Source organism: Acanthaster planci, linkage group LG21 (genome assembly GCF_054643075.1).
Source record: "Acanthaster planci isolate LZ-2023a linkage group LG21, COTS_SCS, whole genome shotgun sequence".
Classification (NCBI taxonomy): domain Eukaryota; kingdom Metazoa; phylum Echinodermata; class Asteroidea; order Valvatida; family Acanthasteridae; genus Acanthaster; species Acanthaster planci.
Genome location: NC_141797.1, coordinates 2,988,567 through 3,006,807, shown reverse-complemented (window position 1 = coordinate 3,006,807; position 18,241 = coordinate 2,988,567). Strand labels below are relative to the sequence as shown.

Below are 18,241 nucleotides of genomic sequence, written 5' to 3'. Positions count from 1 at the left end.
CCCTGTACAAGAACATATATACCAATGGCCAAATGAAACAAGGAGCACTGCACTTTCCACTTCCAACCGGAGTGGGGTCATCTGGAATGCTACAAAAAATGAAGGACAGGGAAGGAAAGCAGGAAAGCTTGCCGTTGTGGGCTCAGCATGCTTGCAATACATTTAACAAGGAGCCTAGAGATACCGACCTGGATTTTTAATTACCAAAATGGCACGTAATGCTGTTAGCCTTTTGAGAAAACACACGTACTCGTTTTTGACATACATAGATGGCCATTGAATTCATCCAAGCGTGTTCCTTTTAGTTACCAAAGCGATTTTAATACTTGGTAAAACTAAGTCCTTTGTCAGCTTTCAACGTACAGCAGACACCATGCCATACATTTTGCGAAACTCTGCTAAAAACGTGCCCAGCTATGCGTGAGTACATCACTTGTGGCTAGCTGCCGGGCCGATTACAACGACATGCATAGCGCGCAGTTGGTTTAGGGTAAAGGTCACCGTGCACAAACTCTCCAGCAAAATTATACAAATTCAAAACTAATAAGAAATCAATTGATTAAGCGTCGGCAACGTAACCTTTAGAGTTAAAATTAAACTTAAGAGCAAGATGTTTGTCTCTGTGCATAAGTAGTTTCCACGGGCCTATTCTCAAACTGCATCGTACAGACGAAACAAATCTGCCCACATTTCTCACCCCAAGTAATTATTTAACCACGCAATCTGCTCAATATGCCATGCAACGGTGCTTTTTCTTTCGACATGTTTGTTTCCTTTGATATTATTTTGCCACTTTCTGCCCACCAGATTTCTGAATAGAGGTCATACAATCTCCTCTTTGTGGGTGTTCCGTGCACTCACAATTCCCAGTACCAGCAGATTTCCCAACGGTTTCGATTATAACCATTTCTGAGTGTGTGTGTTTCAGAAGGGTTCGTAAAAATGTAAGCTAAAAAAATAGATGATATGTACACTGCACTTCTGGAACCATATTCGAGACTATCCATCCCTGGGATTTTGGGGCACCATTAACGAATGTTAACTATGAAGATTGATTAATAAAGTCATCAAAGGCGGTAGTTGTCCTTTTTCTAGCCAGTTTCTGCAGGTATGGCATAACGACTGTGTTAATTATTACCCTGCCTCAACTTTTATAGCGTCGTCTGTCTGTCTGTCTGTCTTTTCAAGTGTTGTTCATGGCTAAGCAGTGAAGACTACATCAGCGTTTTCCTGCAGTCTAAAAAAACCCTGTAACATCAACTAAAATAGAATATTTTTTTGTTTGTTTTAGTTCTGCTATTGAACCAGTCTTACTGTAAAAACAGTCAGAAAGTTTCTAAGGTTTGTAAGGTATATAAAGTCACTCTACAACGAGTTTTTCATTCACAGTGATTTTCTCTTCCGAGTACACCTGGCCATTTTTTCAATTTCCAGTCAGAGACTTCACTTCAAAGATTTGAGAATGACTACCATGTGGAAGCTGGTGGCTCTTGCAGCCGCGTTGGTGACGGTTTCATCTTCGGCCATAATGGTGAGTACCGACTTACAAAGCGTCTTAAACCACTGCTACATCTTTAAAATGGGTGGTGATGTTCTTACTTTGTTTCTAAGCATTGGTCCATTACTTCATAACTGCTGTTAGTGATATTCTACATCAGGTTGTCAATCATCTGTTTTCTCCGACAAATTGGAAGATGTGCACATGAATACTCTCAATCCAGTTAGGTACCTTTGCCATTACCCATTTGTTTAAAACTGGAATCAACCTATTACGCTAAATGTGCAGGGAATTTCGAGCCATAGTGTGTTTTAAAGGTACGGCAGGTCAAGCATAAGTATTCGTATGAGTATTAACAAAAGTTAACTTCTTTGAAAAATTCAATTAAATTGATATATGTTTCAATATTCATGATTATTTAGCTGAACCGGTACGTGTAGTCTTTTAAAGCATTGGTGAGGTGACAACTGGAAAAAAGAAAAAAAGAGAGAAAGAGAAAACAAGAGGTCATCTGTTTGTTGCCAACAGAACAGAGGGCTTTTGACACCCCTTTGTTAAGTTGAACAATCAATCTACTACACAAACCTGATGGCGCAGTTTTGAAAAGAGAGTGTGGATGAGTTTGTTTCTGCATTCAATTGGGGACCCTGAACAATAGCGGACAATAAAGTCCCCGATTGACACAGGGTCCCCGATTGACAACTGCGTACAAAACATATGGGTGGTCTTCTAAAAAAGTTATAGTACAAGCAAAAGAGGAACAATAGGGGGTCCCCAGTTGCAGGCAAATACACACTTGTTTGTGTGTGTGTGTGTTGTCCACGCTAGGCCTTTTATGGACGAGCTAAGCTTCAAGTGTTAAGGAGAATATGACAATGCTCTGCCTACTGTAGTCTTGCTTTTACTTACAACCATCTGGCTGCATTTTTGGGCCAAAGAAACTAGTTGAAGGAATTCCCTTCAATGTTCGACCTTGCATCGCAACAAATGAAACTGAAAACAAAAACACCAAAGAATAAACAGTTAAAGACGAATTTTTACCTTGTAAGATTGCACATTTGTTACAAGTCGCAAAAAAAGGTCAAACTGAAATCCCCATAAAGATTTTGTAATCCCTTAATTAAATGATGAATGACTGCAATGCACGATGCAAAAGACAGGCGGTGTTACTGCGAAAAAATATCACCCGGTTATGCGTCGTTTTCAAAATGTTCGCCAAATTCAATTTTTATTTTGCAAATTCAAAAGCACATTTTCTGAGAAAATCATTTACCGTTTTATTGGCCTGGTCTGTCTCACTTTAACGAATGCTTGATCAGTCAGCTACAAATTATTTTTCCCAATACACATTATGCCTTGTTTTGGTACTAGAGCGGGGTCAGAAGATCCATTATCCCGACTAGTCGACAGTTGCAAGACGGTATTAAAAAATTAACTATCCCCTGACGACAAAGTATTCCCCTCCCCCGTACTATGACATACATTTATTTCATGTGGCGACGGAAGACGTCCCAAATATATGAATTGCTTACATACAAGAAAATGTGTTATTACAATGAATGAGAACTGACGTATTATCAAATTCGGTAATTGTACATAGTTTGATTTATTATCAACAGTAAGGGGAAAAATGAAACAGTGTGCTTTTGGATTTCCCCATTACACCAACAGTAATTAAGACTAGACCAGAAACCTGCGATAGGAGATATGGGACAATACAATACGATACACTGCAAGGACGGACAACAGTAAGACAGATATGTTATCAGTTGAAACCAGACCACTTGAAGCATTGAAGCAGACTGACATGATTACATGTCAACATAGTTGTAAGTTTTATCAAACAACTATGTAGGTTTTTGGTTTCTGATGCATTTAGGGTTGAGAGACTGTCGTTTCCGTATTAAGGTTGGTCTAAAAGGACACAAATCTTGGGATAAGACTGTTTTATGGAAAACAAAATACAGTTATAATTAAAACTATAGTCATCCAAGGTCACTTCTAGTTGCAAAGGAATGCAACAAGGGGACGGTTATAAAACAGTCATTTAAATCGCGCACTTAAAGACCATGTTTGTATATACAAAAACATTTACCGAAGTTCAAGTTAAAAAAAAAAGTTAGTTTACAATTTGCATCCCTTACTCAACAAATGATGGAGTTGTGTGAGTAATCTGTTTTTTGATATTATTCGGAAAACTTTCTTCAGCAAAGTAAAACAGCTTTTGCACTGAGAGGCCGATTTAAGTAAGAAAGAACGGTATAATTTAAGGGAAGAACATTTATTTCATATCAGTTTATTCATTTACCGGGGAAAACAGGTTACGAAGACAATAACGTTTTAGTAAACAGCTCCAGAAGTATCGCCAAAAAGAAATAAATTCTGTCAAAGAGGCTATCCAGACTAATTGAAATACAAAACACATACTAACTGATACAATTAAAAATTTAAAGTTAAATTGGACAAAGTGTCCTAAATAAAGTATAGTTTTCATCGGAACATTTTGTTTCAGATAACCCCGGTACACGAGACGTCAGTACTTTTACTCAAAGAGAGGCACTGATCCAGCTAAACACCCAGGACCCTTTACCTAGTTTTAATGTAGTACTACGCCAACTGATAAAAAAGAATTTCGTGTTTAAGTGTGTAATTATTTTGAAGAGAGCTAACAAATATGCAATTTGTTTTGAGTAATTTAACTGAGCGTTCTTTTCAACAAGAGCCATTCATTCCCCGTACAAGTTCTGAATTCAGATTGCCAGTGGTTGTATTTACAATTTGATGGTTATGTGAAAGACTCATTTCATCAACATAAAGACGACAGGAAATTTCATTCAAATATATGGCAATAAGGGACCCTAAACAGAGTCCTATGGAACACCATCGGCAATAGTGTGTGGTTGAAATAGCAGAGTTAACTGAAACAGAACTGCTTCCTATTCTAAAAGTAATTAGGACGGATTTTGACTGACACTTGTTTCACCAAGCAAAGAATCGATAATCTTCTTTGTGCCATTGAAATATTTCCCCTATTTTCTTTACCATAAGCACAATATGTTAACATGTTTTTTCTAACTTTATGTAGACAAATTTACCATTAACTGTTTGATTGTGAAGATATTTTTGTACAGATTATGTTCTCTGATTGAATCATAGATTCATTTCTCTATCCACGATGATTTTGATATTGTACAACTGTAAGGTCGCAGGCGACGCCCGGTGCGTTCCGTGTGTAGGAAGAAACCGTACGGTTCCATCAGGGTGGAGGACGTGCATCCTCCGGTAAGGAGATCCACAAAATCAAGAACAGACACCAACGTCTAGCTTCCCTGTTTCTATGTTGGCCGGTTACAAAAATCCCAAGATGAAATTAAATCCCTGTAAATTAATTGCACATAACACTACATAAATAAATGAGAACATTTCACGTGTATACTGTTATACACATGTCAAAGTGTGTTTCCCAACTATTGGACATCACACCAACTGGGTATCACTCAAAAGTACGCATGGGCTTGACTCCAGACTCACCCAACATCCGTGGGCTTGGTGCCTCAATATTCTTGTTGCATCAGATATTAGAGGCCTGAATCATCCTGTACAAAATAAGACAAATTTTTGAAAAAAATAATGTACGAGCATGAAACCCATACTACACTCGTGCTCTCATAAAGTTTATACAAGTATGTTATAGTAACCACTGCAAAAGCAAGTATGAATCAGTGTACACCATGCACACGTGCACGAAACTCGGTTGCTATGGATGTGTGTCAAAGGTCACTGAAAATTGCCACACGTTCACCCGCGCACACCGCACGCGTGATGCATGTCCCCGTGTACAAATACGTTGTGCACAAAGCTGTCGCTCGTGAGTCCAGAGAAACCCAGCCAAAACGGGAAGATATACTCCGCCAAAGCCTCATGATCCATTCGATTTAGCGGATGTCATATATCCCAGCCAACTCTCTGATTATTCACGATGCCGATAAACAACTAATTCTACCAGATTACGGTTCCAAAGTTAGAAGAAAAGAGCTGATAACCCGATAATTTCGGCCAGGGTGCGCCTCGTCTCCGTGGCAATGCAAAGAGGCTGATTGACAAAGGGCACCGTCTAGGGCGCAACATTTGGAAATTACTCTTGTGAAAAATTAGGATCCCCACAGAAATGTTGAGCTCACACTGTGGAAAACCTCTATCAAAACGATGCCGCAGACGATTTAAGAAATTCTCACAGGTCTCATCAACATTGTCTTGCGCAAGTAATTTTTGCAAACACGCTTAACGGTTTTGAAGTTTTCCAATTTTTCATTGTACGTTTGTCTATTGCTTTGAAGGCAAATAAATGATCACTCATATCAGTCATGGGTATACCATTAGGAAAACATTTGTAAAAATCTCATCTGTCCAAGTATAATTCTTACACTGGATGAGAAGAGTGCTCTGAAAGCGTGTTTGCAAAAACTTGAAAATTTATCCGTGCCATATTGTAGCAATAAAACCACTCATAAATAACACAGTTTGTTCTCATCATCCACTCTCCTTGAACTAATTATAACAATAGAAGTATTTTTTATGCAGTGGTTTTATAAATCACATGCCTAGGTGTAAATCGCCATTATAGGGGTATATCCGCCCTCAAGCTCTTTGACACAGGGGTTGGCTATTGAATCAATTCCGCCTTAGTTTTTCGAGCTACACTAAAGTTAATAGCCGAATGTAAACATTTTTGTGAGAATTTTGAGAACCAAAGTACATTGAATAGCACTCAAAACATTTTTAAATGTCTAAAACATCATACTGACATAAGGATCTGCAGTGTGAAACACAACTTCAACTGTACATCGGTTTAATCAAGATTGCTTTTCAGCGATTTTAATTAAAAGGGTATCCCGCAAACGTCTCAGATTTTCATCGCTGGGCAAGTCATAACCTTACTATATTTCACCCCATCCTTATTCTCCCTGTTCCCATTACAAATATGTTATGACCATGTGCACTTTTTGTGAATCAGGAGTCCGATCTCGAAGTCCTGCCATCGAAGGAGGAGCAGCTGCTGCAACTGTACAGTGCGGACTTGGCTGACATGACCCCAGAAGAAATCGCCAAGACTCTCCTTGTCGGCTTTAATTCCGGTGAAGTTATTTTGACCTAGTTCCCTTTTTTAATCCTGAATGATTTGAGACTCTTCTAGCTACAGAAGCTAGTTTCTGTTACGCTCCAAGAATGCCCAGTTCCACCTAGAGTCACCTACTGTTGCTCAGTACCCGCACTTTGAACTTTGCAAACGAAGCTTAATTTTATTGCAGTCTCTATCAACAATAATTGCCTGTAAACAATCTTTTAGCTGAACACGCCTCTTTCACAATGATCCGTGTCGAAAGACGGACCCGTAACGGTTGTCGCACACTGTACCTAATAATACATTTCACAAGGGCTTGACTGACTGCCAGTAAAACTTTCATTTCTCTAATAAATCATGGTTACAAGGGGTTATGATTTCTGGAGGTATTATGCAAAAAAGTTCAAGAGTGCAGATTCCGAAGCAGAGGTGTATAACCCAGGAGAAGGGTTGAACATTTTTCATTTAACTGGTTAAAGGCAGGATATACGTAGTGGGGTCTACAGTTCAACTCCAGTTACGGGTGCAATGCATTTATACATGCTTCGTAGCCGTCCCTTTCAGTCCATGGGCCAGCCAATTTGTCGGCACCATCTTGAGGGTCTAATTCTCATATGAGTTTGATGAAAAAAATACAAAACAATATAAGGACAAAACAATATGATAGACCTTCTAAACTGGTAGCCTATTACCAGTTTTTGACAGGTTTTAGCGGTAAATTTCAAAGCTTTCAGAGTCCTCTTCAGCGTACGCAACAGGCGGCTGTTTAAAGAATTCATCAAAATTTGCATCTCAATTTCATATACGATAAGGAAATGTGTTCAGCTGACAGGAAACAGCCGAAGTTCATCACGTGGAAGACTACCCGTGCTGTGCCCATGTTTACATTAAGCAGATTCACAATATTTATTGGTTTTCATGAAAGAGTGACTTGCTAACAGTAGCAGGTCAGTTTATGTGTTTAGAATTATTCAGGGCTTAATTTAATCGGCTTTTAGTGCAAGAAAATAGGATATATACCGGCTAGCTCTACTAGGTGGAGCGTAAGTATTCCTCTTTTACATAGAGTAAGGCGAAAACGGTTCTCAAAATTTCTTGCTAATAGTGGCCTGCGCGTGCAACGCATTTGACACCACGAAATAGTCGTTGGAAAGGACCACAAAGATCACGATCAACAAGTCTTGTGTTCAGACCACGTAAAGCACATTGACACGTACACCTTTGAGGGGTCATGTTCGCTTGTAGAGTTTTTGGCCGGAAAAAAATACACGCCCCTATTTGAATGCAAGGAGGCAGAGAAAAGTGTAAGTGTTGTGCATTAGTATGACAATCCTGTGCAATATCGTTAAAAGAAGAATACAATCAGCTAAATGACCATCACTTGAAGTTTAGCATTGTCATGGCCCCTGTGGCTTCACTTGCTTACGAGGTCGCTATAAGCACAAAATTCTGATACTGTCAGTTTTCCCCCGGTTGAAAGCAACTTGGCTTGTAGCCTTCATGAATTGTACCTTGCCGATCTTGCACTGATTGTGAGTCTCTGGTGAGTGTGATTTACCATTAAGTTACCATGCCGTTGTAGTGTACATGTTAAGCCCATTGCACCACCCTGTTGTGTAAACGGTCTGGACTACTGATGGAGTGATTAGGCCTACATGTGCAGGATTAGGTATTACATGCTCTCCTTAATCCATACTCTAGGCTATTCTATTGCTGCTTGATACATTTTTCATGTTTAAACTGTCATTCCTGCTTTATCATGCTGTCAATTTTGCATAAACTATAAAGCCTAGTTTTTGATGCGTTCTTGAGGCAATCTTCCTACCTACCCTTAGCTTGCTGTCTTTGGGGGCAATTATTATTTCTTTCTGACATTCTGAAATATTTTCTCAGAGTGTCCCAAATAGAATGTGACAACGAAAAACATAGGCCATAATGCCCTGTACCCTCGAAGAAACCTCGAGCATGTCATTCCCAATCCAAAGGTACACAGATTTGTATTATATGTTTGACAGAAGACAACATTGCATATCTTATATGCCCCAAAGATCCGTCTTCGAGGGTGACCCTGCTCAATGCGGCAAAATTTCGTGCCTTTGAGCTTATACTACAAGTTTCTTCATCAGCTATCAGCGACAGCTATTCCAGACATATATTACCACAGAAATTGTTGGAGTACATTTGGACATTATAAAAAGTCTTTGCGCTGCTCTGTCCAAAGTGGAGAGCGATGATGGTTTCACGGGTGCAGGTTGTAGTACATACCAGAGGAGGTCACCAAGGGAACAACGTACTACCAAATCACGTGTTTATCAGAAGGTGTTCATTTTTGTGACAAAAGCAACAAATACATGAGGCGTAGCCGGACAAAAGAACCTCTTTTTCAAGCACGTGAAATTTGCGCTGACAATAAAGTTCGTCAAGTGGCCACTTTGAAGGTAGATTATAAGATTTTAGCCACCACCTCACCTGAATTGGTAGCTGTCAAAGCACATTACAATAAGACCTGTTGTCGTGATTACACAAGAGATTACAAGTGTGATGATACAGGAAATCTTTGTCCTGATGACAAAAATACTTGTGCGATTACTGTTAAACCTTTGCCATATGGAAATGCTGAAGATGCTGCCTACAAAAAGTTATTCCAGCATATCAGGTCAGAACTGTTCCCCAAATCTCATGTTCTTTCCATGATAGAAATGACTGAACAACTTGTTGCGTTCATGAAATCACTAAGAATTGAAGAAATTGAAACACACACAAAGAACCCACCCGTCGTGAGGGAGAGTTCTTAAAATATTATTATATTATATATCCCCAATAAGCAGGGCGAACCGCTTGTCACTCCTGACAATTTATCAATTACCGAACTGGCAAATGATTTAATTGAGGTAAAACAGGAGTTACGGTCATGTCTATTCTTCAGATCGTGGCCAAGTTGTCAGTAAAGTAGCAGTGTATCTGAGAGCTGGCATACAGACATCACAGAAACATATAAACCAAGGATTGCTGCCACAACATGATGAGCTGAATACCGAGTACGTGTCTCTCCCCTTGTCACTTTCTTCTTTCTTTCACATTCTTTTGTCTGTTGAGAAGGTCAGCACACCAACATTACGGGAAAAGGGACTCGTACATTCACTTGCACAGGATTGTGTGTTCGCAGTCGGTAGGGGCTCTTTTTTAACAGCTAAGCATATTCTGCTCCCTTGGGCTATCAAAACATTGACTGGAAATGTTAAGTTAATACTCTGAATCGTCTAGGGCATGCAATATCTTATTCCAAGCTAGAATAAATTGAGACACAGCTCTTTGCCTTCAAAAACTAGAGAGGGGAGAAGATTTCAGTTTCTCTGTTCCTTCAAACATTTACCAAGACGTCCCAGTCACATTAGCCTACGACAATATTGATCGTTTTGAAGAGACCCTAACCGGTGGTGGAACATCTCATCGCGTCAATGGTATAGTAGTTAAACCCAAAGTATACACAGCTGACTTCCCATAGAGGCATCGTCTGCACCAATGTGAAAAAAGCGCAGTATCTTACTCCCACCCAGCGATATTATGCTACAATCTTACATAGCTGGAGAACGTCCGAATGCTGCCGAACCCACAGCGTTGTTGAAAGATTTGGTTTGGTCTTTGATCCGCCAAATCAGTGGGTGGAATGGTTTCAATGTTTTGACTAGGGATAAGGTCACTATTGCTCAAGACACAATAAGTTACCTTCCAACAATAAATGCTACAGCAAGTGACCTGCCCACAGTCTATGAACTCCTAAGCCAGACAAAAACGATCAAAGATGCTGTTGGTTTGCAGTATGTATCTGTGTCTTTGATGAAGCGCTGTACGCAAAGGCAGCTGAAATCAAATGGAAACACCCATAAGCTCTTGGCCAAATGCTGCTAATTTCAACGGGTAGAACTCTTCGGATGGAAAAAGCACTAGAGCATCCACTAGGGCCAATACCATCGTCTTCAGCCAACTTTGATGGAACCCTGAAGAAGACTAACAGGACAGCGTTGGCAAGAAATCTTGAGAAGAAAGCAACACCAGCAAAATCAATACCTCGTCCATCAACTTGCATTATTGATGAAATGAGCCTGTTCAGCAATATTGCTGATGGTCACAAGATCAAACGGTGGAGACCTCTTTTGTCCTCTTCCAAAGGCAAGACAAATCTCATCAACTATCGTGTAAGGGACTGGCAAAACCTCCAATTAAGGGGAAAACTTGGCTAAAAAACACTGTATGTCGCATGTAAAAGCAAATACTATAAGCTCATATCCGAAGTATCAACTGAAGTTGCAGACAGGAGGAAGCAGACACCTGCATGTTCTTAGGTGCTTAGCATGCTGCTGCAGAATCTGTTTCTTTGATCACGGTTGCAGAAGATACTGGTGTTCTTGTCATGACCCTTGCTTTGGAAAGTAACATACAGTCTCATTTGTATATCAAATGTGGAATAAGAAATGGCCAAAGATTAACTGATGTCTCCAGAGCTGCTCTCACTCTGGGTCAAAGTGCCTGTAGGTCAATGCCAGGTACACATCCTTCACTGGCTGTGGCACAGTGAGTGCCTTTGGAGGCAAGGGGAAATTGAATGCCCTGAAACTAATTGTGAAAAACACAAACTATCCAGAGGCCTTCACTCAGCTACGAGCAGAATGGGAACTGTCCAAAAGCTTATTTAGTGTTCTTCAAGATGTCACCTGTGACGTATGTTCCTGGGTGTAACACAACTGATGTTAACCAAATGAGACATAAGTTGTTCGGGGCAAAGAAAGGGAAAATTGACTCTAGTCAGCTTCCTCCCTGTGCAGATTTTTTACACAAGCACGCTTCAAGGGCAAACTACCAGTCGGCAATATGGCGTTGTAGCTTGGAATCTTCTCCCAGCATTCCAAGTCCCACCGATGGCCATGGTTGGAGTGACAAAAATGAAAGCCTTGCAATCTGCTTGATGATGGGATCCCCATCCCCTGACGTTGTCCTTGAAGGCGTTTCTTGCAACTGCAAACGAGTCTGTAAACTTACAGACTGCGAGTGTCTTGTCAACGGGCTGAGATGCACTGCAATGTGCAGGCTCCAAACTTGTGACAACATACAATATGATACTGAGAAAGACTATGACGATAACACATTAGACACAGAATCCAATTTGGAATAATCAGTCAATAAAAATACCAAAAAAATAATGGTAGCCAATAGTACAGGGAAAGATCCACTAGGTCGCCATCAAATATAGCCCCCTTGGCCTTTTAGCCTCTAACCCTGAGTGGCTTCTTAGTTTGTTACAGGGAAGCCTAAATGAATCAAAAATAATATATATTGTTAATCAAGATTACTAATTTGACAGCTTCATGGAATTGAATCTACATGTATTTTATGTTCATGCATTGGCCAATACAATGTATCGTGTAGCCTTTGACAATTTAATTTAAAGGCATATCGAGCAACTGCACCAGGTATTTGATGTAAGAAGACCAGCCCTAACTCAATCAGTGACGTCATAGAAAACGTCCCAAATTCCGCATTAAGCTACTTACAAAAGTCCCTCACACTTTTCTGACATTTATACATATCTAGCAAAGAAAAATTACAATGAGAATTAGTCCCACGAGATGGTACCGATTTGTGAAATTTCAGCCCTTGGCTCAAGGACTATTTTTGTATGCATGATCTGACTCTGCATGATGAATTGCATGGAAGCGCCAACAGACGTGTTATAAACAATGCCAGGCATTGTTATTATCTTTAAGTTTCCGTTCCCACATCACATATTTGACAGCAGTCCAACTTTCACCGGTATTTTCCCTTTTTATGATTTCTAGTTAGTGCATCAGAAGTCACAGGTGAAGGGGTTTCAGGTAAATGCACAACATCTAGTCAAGATCTCTCAGCTGAGTGCTGTGCCACATTGTCTTTCAAGATCATCAAACGCCGTAGCTTCTCAGGTAAGGATCGGTTTGAATATTCTACCCAATTTACCAAGGTAACTTGGTGGTATACATAAAACATCACGTTTGAAGACCAGGTGTTTCCGTGCTAAGCAATCCGTCTCAGATGTCGAAAAGCCCTTTCCGTGGAAATGAACATCGTGGTGCACATTTGGCTTGGTTTGCTGTTTTACATACAAAAATGCTCGGCCAATTCCAATTCTTACACTACGAATGTCAATCGCGTCAATTTGAGCAGATTTCGTTGGAAGCGATACTTATTTCTATTGGTCAAAAGTTGATGTGCATTATTCTTTATAAATTTAGTGCTTCACATTCTGTGGTGTATGTATTTCGTTACGATTACTACTCTTATATTGCAAAGACATGTAACATGAAACTGCTGCAAACTGCTTGCTGACTACATACAATGACCTAAAATACAAATCTCAAAATATGGATGTTTAGATCCTAGTAGAATCTTAATCCGACGCCAAAAAAGAACCAAAATCCCCACCCTTTTTGGGTGGGGGGCTTTGAAGAAAGATTCTGCTCTGATCGAAACGTCAGCCACTCCATATTTAGAGATTCATATTGAAAAATTTGACCTATTCAGTAGTACGAGCATGTTTCCATTTTAGCTCTAGTCAAAGTTTAGCCCCTTTTATAATACTGTACGATTGTGAATAAAATTTGTCCCCCTGAGTTGTTCATGTCTTGTTTTGTGGTTCATGGGGTGAAGATTTCTCTTTTATCTTTAATTTCATTGAAGCATGTGCTTCCGTCAAGGTTCTTAAGGAAGCATTCGGCGTTCACATCAAAATAACCGCCGTGGGTAAAACAATTTTCAACAAAGAGATATCAGGTAAGACATAGATAAAGCTTGAATTGTTAAATATCTTGTGCTGGATTTTTGTCCATGAAACAAAGTTTACGATTTAATGTCAGAGACGTCATTGATGTAGCTCTCACTATCAACACACACCCCAGAGTTCGAGCATGGGCTTATCAATGTAAAGTCATAACACTGACATTATTTCGTCAAAGTTAAGTGACAAGATTGCTAGAAGTTGCACATTTAGCTGGGAAAGTAACAGTTGTCATTCTTTGTCCAAAGCAATCAGTGCTCCTAAAATATACACATACATATTTTTCCCCGGGTTGCATTCATACCAGTGCTGGAAAGAATAGCCCCTTTCAAAAAAGTGAGACACATACAAAAGCATCAGAAGGCGAGTTTTTGACATTCTTATTTTCGTTATATAGTCACCAAACAATGTTTATGCAAACGAAAATGTATTTTTTATTCAAATTTGCTCATCTATTAACGAATAGCTGATTTTAGGTTTTGACAAACATATCTGGATTTCTTCCAGTTTTTATCATAAATATGTTTACCGGGTTCACTGATTTCTGGTTAAACTATACCATTTTGTCTTCAAATTGCAGCCCGTCAACCACCAGCGATTTGTGTAGGCATCCCGAAAATAAAACTGGCTAAAGTCTGCCTGGACTTCCGTAATGTCCAATGGACAAACGGCTTCCATGCATGTGTTGCATTTCAAATTCATGCCTTTTTCAAGACTTTGTTGGATAAACAAATTGGATGCATTAACATCTAAAATGGTTGGCCTAACTCACATCAAAACACTTTGATCGTAATTATGCTATCAAAATAATGTAAGACTAACCTGCATGTTTTGCTTCTCAAGGTTATTAGAGTATAACTGACACAAAGCGTGTATGCTGTATGATTAAAGTATTTTATGATTAAAGTATTTTCCGAAACGTTGCACAAAGCTAAATCTTTCAGAAGAAAACGGTCGGTATAGGCTGCCGTCTAGATGAATATTATCTTTATTGATTTTTAAAATTAATGATTCACAGCACAGCAAATAATATCTGGAGCAACTTTGCACATTGATGACAATTTAATTTTCAGCAAGGCTTTCCCGTTAAGGGTTCCCAAAAAACCTTTTATAGTTTCTTTAGTTAAGCTGCCTTGCAGCGACTAAGTATCAAAGAAACTACGTACAGATAAACCACCCCGTTACAAATTCACATCAGTGGCTGTTAAACAACAAAACATTTGGTAAATAAACCTTTTTTTGTCAAAGCAATATCTTCCAGTATGTATGGATGGTCAAAGTCATGAATGTCTCACCACTTTTTTTGGTCAAGAATGAAAAGTAAACATGAGCAGCAGCCGCATTTCAAAGGAGAAAATGCACAGATTTCTAATGGTGGAACTGGGGGTACATGCGTCTGCCCCCGGTAGCTGCACCACCGATTAAAGTCAGAGGATTAGACATTTTAATTGATGTTTAACGGCATTGGTTCTTTAGTGTAACGAATCTGACCTTAATTGGTTGACATATTACCACCATTACTATTTATTTTGAAGAAGACGGCGAGTAACAGTTTTTCAAGCAACTGGTAGGCACATATATCAAACTGGCAAGAAAGTCTCCAAGTCTATCCTAGTGTAACAGCAGTTAAAATTTTAATTTCTTTGCACTTCTTTAATTTTAATTCCTTTGCACTTTATCCCTTATCTCATTGCTAGAATCTCTACAAAAAGTGAACGAAAAAGGCATTTTGGACCCTTTTCGTGTGTTTTCATCATATCGCAAGTCAAAGATTGTTAACAGAAAAACAGGCTTATGTTTTGTTGTGGGAAATGAGCAATATTAGCTTGAAGTTAGTACAAACAAAACAAAGTATAACTTTAAGGTGTGCCTCATTGGCTGATTTAGTATACAAATACTGTTGAACTAGGTAAGATCATCAACTGCAAGAGTACAAGAAATTGTCAGGTGCAATATAAGAGACATCTTAGATCCTTTTGGGAGTAGATAAAGAATACAAATTATGAAATAAATAAAACGAGCTATCAAATGTCTTTGTTCCATATTGCTCCCATTTGGAATTCATCCACAATTGTTTTGCTGACTCTAGAGCAACACATCGCCGCGGTTTATTGGGGGGGACAGGAGAAATAGGTGTTGTGAAGGCTTGGATGACTATACCTCAAACTGTACATGGTCGAAACGCGAAGTCCCCTCGCTGTAGGACCAGAACTGCACTCCAAGATACCTGTTCAGTGTGGTCTGATGAATGAGAGCTACCAGAACAGACAATTTGGTTGTTTATTGTTGAGATGAACATAGAGTGCATGCATCCTGCAAAGGCGTCTCCGCTGTGAATGCTACCCAGATGCCCAAATGCGAAGAATCATCTGGAGTCGCACCTGGCTTGCCCTTTTGACCTGTCAATCATTTTTTTTTTCCTGTTATGATAGCGTCACAGACATTTTGACTTTCTTTATTTCAATGGAATTAAACACCCTCAGGTCCTCAGCTCGAGACCTAAACAGCACAACACGACCTTGACCATGTTAGCAAGCAACACTTTCACACGCCAACTGCATTTCCCCTGTGAACGGCTGTTGACTACTGTTAGCCTTGCACATCTTTTGCGAAGCCAACGCAAATCAAAGAAGTATGTTACAAGTAAAACAAATGTTCCCTCTGCTTTTCAGTGTTGGACGATCCCTTCACTTGGGCTACGTGTAGTGTTAAATGCCCCATTTCCTTTCTCTCGCTAGGGGAGAGTTAAGAAGTGTACATCTGTTTTAACGTTCAGAGAACTCCAAACTCTTGTGACGGTCGTGTGGATACAACCCCCAGGTCGTCCACGGCCGACATCAGCAAGCGGTCTAGTCTGAGGCAGCCAAGGGGGCAGGCCTGTTTTGGGGTAGTCTACCACCAGGTACAACAGGAGAGCAGCACAGGTGCGCACTGGGGTACAGGACAGGGTGGGACAATGGGGCACAACAGACACAAACGAAAGCGTCAGCCTAAGTTGACTCTGGTTTAATAATAGCTCACACCTCTCTAGGCACTACTAATGATGCGACCTCCATTGCCCCTGGCAATCTCCTAGACAGGTCTTGGCCCCTATACAGGTCGTGGTCCCTATAGAGTTGTAGGCTACGGGCACAGCTTGTTTTACCTCCACCAGATTCCCCGTAAGACTTCCGTCCCGTGGATGGAATTCCCCCGTGTAAACTCGTTCCCAGATGATGCATGTTATGTCTAAACATCCCCCGGTCCCTTTAGCACGGGTGCAGCTTAGTAGCTCTCCGCCACAGACTGTGTGGGAGCAGTACAAGAAAACTGTACAGCAACTGAAACTAACCAGGACAGCGCTGAAACTGCTATGGCACATGGGACTAACCGCGAAGGAACTGACCTGCTTGGTGTACCATCGCACTTATATATCTTGGGGACCACCAGCCTGGCGCCACCAGCCAGAGCGCACGACAGGACCCGCCAAGGCCAGGGGATAAGCCCTGCTTCTGACTACGATGGCTCCGAATAAACACGGGAACTGCTATTTCGCCACACTATTTATGAATAGTAATTATTCCAAGGCTTGAATTTTCTCCAATGCAACCAAGAAATCAAAAGGATTATACTGATATAAGGAACGACTACCAAGTGCCATTCAAAATGCCCAAACACAGCATAAGCTGTTTCCATTGCAACAGGATGGATTGGAAACGTCTATTTTGTGCCGAAGTCCTTTCATCATACGAAGTAAAAAACAAGAACAAAAAAACATGATTTTTGACCGTGGATACACATGTCTGGTGTTCATGTTAAGTGACTCTTAACATCCTGAGTCCAGCGTTATCTTTCAAAAATGTCTTATGGACCTCTTCCGTCCTTGAGTGAAAGACTCCTGATTTATAGATTAATTATTTCAAAAAATTTACTGATATCACATTTTACAGAAGTAACACTTTGTGACAATGCTTCCAATTCCAATCCTTCTGGGCAACTCTCAAGATCAGAGCTACCATTCTCGTACTTACTCCGTTGGTTGTTGATGATCTGCATTCGCACCTGGTGATCCCAAAAGATAGAATATCCAAATGGTTAGGTTGGCCCAATCGTGGAAGATGGCGTCAAATGCCAGAAGGTGTGATGTTAGTGAGCCAGGAGTGCCTGCGAACCCTGGACTTAAAGCAGACGACAGAATTAGTCTGATGGGTCAGAAGGGTCTTGCATGTTCGGCTTTTAATGGTTTACTTTTCCTCACTGGACAAGTGGGACTCAAGAGGCCAAAATATTAAGTAATAGTGGGAAAGTGCCGGTTCTGAATCATCTATCTTAAACTCACCCATAGCGCCTCCCTTTGCGCAGTCTCTACTTGTTGATGTGGTTGGTCTCTTGGCAAGGTCAAAGGTCGGGGAGTCCAAACTTGGGATATCACTAGACAAGCCCAAATTCACGCGCCCAGACTACATAAGGGCTATACCAGGAAATCAAAGTGAACTCGAACATTTAGCTCAAAAACATATGACAATTTATTAAAAATCACTCGACCCACTTGTGGGTCAACTTATGACCGGTTGCTACGGGAATAGACAAGGTTGGTATCTTAGGCAAGACTTCATTGACGTGACCAATGCCTACACGTCACTAAAAAATTGTAGAAGCTGACTTTCGAGAAGTCAGACAGTTTAAGGGAACTTCGGAAATAGGGAACTACGTACTTGACTCTTTAACACGAAAATGGGGAGGAATCAAACTACAAACCACAAGAAAATTCCACTTTATCAACGAAAGGCCGTCACAGAAACCTTTACGTTTCTTAGGGAAACTATCGTTGTGT

General features: G+C 40.3%; 2 long non-coding RNA genes across 2 annotated transcripts; one reads left to right on the top strand and one right to left on the bottom strand.

Annotated features, from left to right (window-relative positions):
- The first annotated feature begins 1,381 nt into the window (after nucleotides 1-1,381).
- LOC110990330 (uncharacterized) lies at nucleotides 1,382-6,653 on the top strand. The gene is made up of 2 exons (XR_015423688.1): nucleotides 1,382-1,531; nucleotides 6,513-6,653. It is a non-coding gene; the product is annotated as an uncharacterized LOC110990330 (long non-coding RNA).
- LOC110989741 (uncharacterized) lies at nucleotides 3,145-5,584 on the bottom strand. The gene is made up of 3 exons (XR_002599678.2): nucleotides 5,542-5,584; nucleotides 5,030-5,094; nucleotides 3,145-4,876 (listed from the first exon to the last, which is right to left on the bottom strand). It is a non-coding gene; the product is annotated as an uncharacterized LOC110989741 (long non-coding RNA).
- Nucleotides 6,654-18,241: the final 11,588 nt, after the last annotated feature.